The sequence below is a fragment of the Nyctereutes procyonoides genome, unplaced genomic scaffold (genome assembly GCF_905146905.1).
Source record: "Nyctereutes procyonoides isolate TBG_1078 unplaced genomic scaffold, NYPRO_anot_genome, whole genome shotgun sequence".
Taxonomy (NCBI): Eukaryota; Metazoa; Chordata; class Mammalia; order Carnivora; family Canidae; genus Nyctereutes; species Nyctereutes procyonoides.
Genome location: NW_026575126.1, coordinates 63750027 through 63756646, shown reverse-complemented (window position 1 = coordinate 63756646; position 6620 = coordinate 63750027).

Genomic DNA, 6620 nt, shown 5'->3' with positions numbered 1-6620 from the left:
CAAAATAGGGGCTCAAGACAGGAAAACACAGTCCTGGTTTTTGCTTCACCTGAGTGCCTGGAGTGAGAAATGCATCCTCAGCACCACTCCCTTCCCAGGGTAGTCCCAGAAGCTTCCAGAACTCAGCTGTGTGGCTGAAGACAGGTGTGGCCAGACCCCCAGGGCTGGAAGCACTCACCTCGAGCTAAGACCCTGGCCAAGGGACCAGGGCATATTCCCTTGGAGCCGTGTCAGGAGGCTGACCTTGCTACCCTGGGTCTGCTGAGCATCCGGATAGGGGCCAGCAGCCTGGGAAGGGGAGCTGTGGGCTGAGAATGGCCTCACTCATCCCAGCGGCCAAGCCCAAGGCTGGTGGGCAGGCATAGCAGGCAGTGGTAGGGCTACTGGCTGTACGAGAGTGACAGTCACAGGCATCCCAGGTCTGGACACCAGCGACCCTCTCCCCATGCCATCCTGCTTTCTCACCTACAGCAGCCTGTAGCTGGGAAGGGGGACACAGGCCCTTGGCCCAAGACGCTGGTCACCCCAGTCTGGTCCCGGGGAAGGAAATCCAGGCACTAATGAAAACAAATGGCAGCCTGGAAAACTCATTTGTGGCTCCCAGATGAGCTTCCCCCCACGCACCTGCCCTCCCCCTGCTCCCGCAATCCCTCAGAACCCACTCTGCGTTTCCTTGTGTGGCATGAGCACCACCTGGTGGTGTCAGGTGGGAATTTCAAGTCAGGTTCTTCAGGACGCTAGGGACACCCCCAGCCAGACGGTCTCTGGGGCCAGGGTGGAACTACCACAGAGTCTAGCTGCGGCTCAGCAGGAACCTGAGGACCTCAAGACAGTGGCAGCAAGGTATAGCTGTGGGGACCACACCTCCCAGCCCACCTGGACTTCATGCATTCATTCCCCCAAACATGTATTGAGAGCCCACTTCATGCCCGCTGTTGGGGATCTACAGATCACGGAGTGTCCACCCTAATGGAGGAGGTGGAGAATGAGTGTATAAGTAATGAGGTAATCTTAAATCTTTTTTTAAGATTTTATTTACTTATTCATGATAGACTTGGGGGCGGGTAGAGACACAGACAGAGGGAGAAGCAGGCTCCACGCAGGGAGCCCAATGCAGGACTCGATCCCAGGACTCCAGGATCACGCCCTGGACCAAAGGCAAGCACTAAACCGCTGAGCCACCCAGGGATCCCCAGTAATTTTATAATTGGTTCAGTGTTGTAAGAATTCTCAAAGTCCAGGAATAGAGTCCAAAATGCTTCTTAGGGTTCCGTGGGGCTCACCTCAGCCTCATCCCCCAGCACTTACCTTGACACAGGCCCTGGGCCCCATCCTCCCAGAGCTCCCTGCAAGTCCTTATCTGCTGTGCGGTGCAGGCCTCAGAGCCCTTGCACATGTCATTCCCTCCAGCTGCTGTGCCCTTCCCACCCCACCCCTGGTAAATGTCACTTGCCCTTTACAACTAAACCCAAAGGTCACCTCTTCCATGAAGTCTTCCCTGATTCTCCACAGGCAGAATCAGCCCCCACCACCATCACCACCATAGTATTCATGCACCTTATATGGTGCCTTCCACAAGGTCAGAGAGTAGAGTCACTCTGAGCACAGGGTATGGAGCTAGGGAGAGCTTGCATCCAGCCCTGACTTGGCCACTGCAGGGTTCTGAGGCCATGGGCACGGTTCCTAACCTTTCCCAGCCTGAATTTTCTCATCAACGGAAAATGGGATTTAAAATAGCACATACCACCTAGTTGAGAAAATTTAATGCTTTAATGTCGGGAAAGTGCTCAGCACATCTCCTGGCGCATAGAAAACATGTTAGGTAAATACAAGCTGCAATCGTATGATATTATTATTGTGCCAAGGCCAGACAAGCAGCTGTTTGTTGTCTGGCTTTCCCTGAAGAGCTCTGAGTGTCTCTGTGTCTTGCCTTATGAAGAGGGCCCTTTCCCGTTGTCCCAGAGCTGTGATCTGGCCTCCAAGTTGGAGGGAGAGAACTATCAGGTGCCCCCAGGCAGCAGTGACACAGGTAAGATGTCTTCTCAGGGCTGAAGTGGCCCAAATGCTAGCTCCCCATCTCCCCATCCCTTCATGCCAGCCACACAAGCAGACAGCAGCTGAGGAGGCTGGGGGAGAAATCGGGGGTCCTGGGGGGGGCGTGTCACTGTCAAGTTAAGAAAGAGACCCTAGATTTGTTTTCCCTCCTCTCCCTCCCCGCCACAGCTCAGGCTAAGCAGAGAGGGAGGAAGAGGAAGGAGAGGCAGTCGGTTCCCCCTCCCTGCCTCCCTCCTGGGGCTCTCAGGTCAAGGCCTGGCTGCTCTGCAGGAGGGGACAAGATGAGCATGAAATTGGATTTGAGATGGAAGTTTTAGATTCAACCAAACAGGCCTTTTTATTACCCAAAAGTGCCTGGGAAATGACAGCATCTGTCCAAGCCCTCGCAAAGGGACAGGAAGCAGAGAACGAGAGAGCAAGGCTGAGGGAGTGAATCACTAGTGGGGAAAACCAAACCATTTCCTGTGCATTCCCGACATAGGCCATAAACAGCTCCGCTCCGCCCCAGAGCCCGGTGAGAGCTGCTGTCCAACCCGACATCGCAGGAGGACGGTTTATGCTCCCCACCCAGGAGTTCCGTGCCACAGATGTGCTCCCTGTGAGGACCTTCACCCTAGATGCCTCCCCCTCCTACACCCCTGCCCCCACTCCCCCACCCCTGGGCCCATGCTCTCAGTGGACTCAGAGCCACACACCTGGTTCGATGCTCTTCTGCCATGAAATGGCCAACACCTTTTGAACAGGGAACCCCACATGTTCATTTTGTATCAGGCCCTGTAAACTATATAGTCCGTCGTAGGACAGCTCCTTGCTTCCCAAGGAAGCTCCTCAGGCTCCAGGGCTCCTGTGCATACTGCTCCCCATAGGTACCTTCTGAGGGGTCTCTGAGCCTGGGCAGCCCCCCTGTTCTTCTCCTTCCCCGGGAAGCAGGCTCTGAGCCCACCACCCATTACACCTCTGTGCTCTGGGAGCCTTGGTCTGTGCAGACTACCAGAAGGGGGGCCCAGGGAGCCAGTGAAGGCCACCATGGGACTCTGCTCTTGCCTAGTATTTGCAGGGCAGGATGGTGGATGGAGAGGACAGTGCTCCCAGGCCTATAGGGTGCAGAAGCCTTCAGGAAGTTAGGCAGCATTTCCAGACAGCTGCAATGGGATGAGAAGGCCAAGTGCAAGGAAGGAGGCGGGGCAATAACAGGAATAAAGTAACTTCCCACGTGCCAGACTAAATTCCTCCTGGCTGTTGATCCACTTCATCTTTCCAACCATTCAGGTTCAACTAGTTCCTGTCTATTTTTCAGAATAGTAAACTGAGACACAGGGAGGTGAGTAACTGGTCCAAGAGTCAGCACAGCTAGCAAATGCCATAGCCTAGTATACGCAGGATATATTTTGCGCCCTAAGAGTTTTTCCATATATTATCTCTAACCTTTGCAATAATTCCATAGGAGCTATTACTACTACTATCCGAAGATTTTGGTATGTGGTTAAGATGGTACTTCCTGGTCCCTCCGTTGAGGAAGACACAAGTAGCTGTGGATAAGTTTGGGGTTTCCCCAGAGAACTAGAACCAACAGGGTACTATATACACATAATGTTATATATATAATATATATAATATATGCACACTCACAATGATATATATAATATGTTACATATATTAGATCTAATAGATGTGTGTATAATGTAGCATATACCTGTATCAAGAGGCTTATATTTATATACATCAAGAGATTTGCTTTTAAAAATTGGCTCACAGGATATAAGGTTGACAGATCTGAACTCTGTAGGGTAGGTCGGCAGACTCTGTAAGTAACCCAGGATTTGTTACTTCAGTCTTGAAGCAGAATTCCTCAGCTTTGGGAAACCTGTTTTTATTCTTAATGCTTTCAACTTATTGAATGAGGCCCACTCACATTATTGGGGGTAATCTCCTTACTTAAAGCCAATTGATTGTAGATGTCAACCACGCCTACAGAACACTGTCACAGCAATGTCCGGGAGCAGTGTTTGATTAAATCACTGGGCACAATGACCTCCCCAAACTGATACCTAAAACTCACCATCCCAAGTTCTGGCCAATCTGCTGTGTGCAGAAGCAACATTGTCACTTTTGGGTTGTGCATTTCATTGTTGGTGCAAAACCCTCCAGAGTTCTTTCTTTCCCTCTGCTGGGTGACAAGCAGTCTTCGAGATGGTAGCTGCCAGGCCAGCCTGGGTCCTGGAATGAATTGACATAAAGGAGATCTCAGGGGCACCTGGGATGCTCAGTTGGTTGAGCATCCAACTCTTGATTTCAGCTCTGGTCATGATCTCAGGGTACTGAAATCGAGCCCTGCTTTGGGCTCCACACTCAGTGCAGAGTCTGCTTGGGATTCTCTCTCCCCCTCTGCCCCATCTCTCTCTCTAGCTTTCAAATAAAATAAACAAATAAAATCTCAAAGGGAGCCCCCCACCCAACCTTTAATGGACTTGAAGTGGCAGCCAGAAATGATAAGTCTTAGATTTAGGGGAATTTCATGAGGCTACCCTAAGTCTAAAGAACATGTGTCCTTCTGCTTGACCTTGCATTTGTGCAGCCCTTGTGAGCTGGCTCGCTGTTTCTTGAGCATTTTCCCAAAACATCTCCAAATCTTAGCCAGATCCTAGCCTGCTCCTCAGAGGTGATGTGAAAGTCTCCATGTGTGTTGCTACCAAGGATGAAATGATAACCCATACCAACCTGTAATGTTTGAACCTTGACAAGCACCTGAGACAAAAAGTCACCCTACTGTTCAGACTGTTGACTTGGCTCTTAAAATTGCTGACTCTTAGCTCCCATAAATGTTCTTCTGGCACTTGGGGTCAAATTAAGTAGAACCTAGGTTCAAATAGGGAAGTGCCTCAGCCTTGAGTCCTGGGTCCCACGACTAATTCTTCCTTAAAAACATGCTGACTGTGGGTGAAATAATCAGCTAGCAAGACAACTCTCTTACAAACCATGGCAGGCAGCCTCCTGAAGAATTCCCTTGTCCACTTCCAAGAGAAATGACAAGGCCTGTCCTAAAAAGAGGGTCCTCCGTGATGCCCTCAAGGCTCTTGGAGACTATGCCTGCCATTCAACCATCCAAATACCCATCCACTCTTTCCTCTACCCATCCATCCATCCCTCTACCCATCCAGCCATCCAGCCATCCATCCTTTGTTCCCTCCTTCTTTCCTTCCACCTATCTACTCATCAAGCAGTGACTGAGTTCCTACTATGTGCAGCTGCAGGGCTCCAGCCATACATAGATAGACTGCCTCATTGATGCAGTTGGGGAGATATTCAACATATAACGACACAAATAGTTTTAAGTGTGATAAATGTTGGAAATGGAAAGCGTGGGGTATTAGGAGAATAGATAATGAGAACTGGGCCTACTTTGGTAGGGTGTAGGGGGAAGTTAGGGATCAGAAAAGGCTTCCCAAAAAAGTATGGTTTGAGCTTAGCCCAAAAGGGCTGGGAGACAATTGAGAGCAGGACAGTTATGGGAGCTGAGGGAGTACCTATGTCCTGAGGCAGGAACAATCTTTCTCCAGAATATGAACGAGAGATGCTAAATTCTCCAGAATTTAGCTTGTGGGGGGCAAGGGGAGGAAGGAATAGCGACTCTATTCCTGGTCCCACAGAGGGGGAGACACATAATGCCATAAAGGGAGAATAGGGTGCCAATGGAGGCAGAAACACAGGGGTGAAATTTTGGCTTTGCCGCTTCCTTGGTATGCGATTTTGGGCAAGAGACTTTACATTGCCAAGTGTTAGTGTCATTGTATAGAATATGAAGGTAGTAATAGTAATAATTAACATTTACAGAGATCCTACTTTTTGCACATGTTTCTTCTTAGGACTTTACAGATCTCATTTAACCTTCAATAATTTCAGTTCTGCTGTGGTACTATCATAGCATTATTGTTTGCACTTTGCAGATGAGAAGCGGGGCACAGTGAGATTAAGCAATTTGCTCAATGCCATACAACGAGTAGAGGATGGAACCAGGATCAGAATGGACTATTTATTAGACCACATCGCCACATGGCGGTTGCAGCAGTAAGGATACGCCAGGTTAGCAGGCAATAACAATCCCAATGATTTTTTTCCTTTGATACCATAACAAACAAGTTTAACAAGCTGGGCTCGGGGATCCCTGGGTGGCTCAGTGGTTTAGCGCCTGCCTTCGGCCCAGGGCGTGATCCTGGAGACCTGGGATCCTGGAGCCCTGGGATTGGGTCCCATGTCTGGCTCCCTGCATGGAGCCTGCTTCTGTCTCTGCCTCTCTCTTTGTGTCTCTCATGGATAAATGAATAAAAATCTTAAAAAAAAAAAAAAAAAACAGCTGGGCTGTTTGCTTGGATGGTCTATTTCTAATTTCTAAAACTAGAGTTTTCAGAAGACATATTAATGTTAATAGCATCAAATTTAACTTGATGCATTTTTAAAATAATTATGATAACAATATCAAATTTAATTGCAACATGGTCAGAGAATGAGATCTGGATGATACCAATCCTTGAAAATGTGTTGAAACTTGTCTTCTAACATCCTTTGTG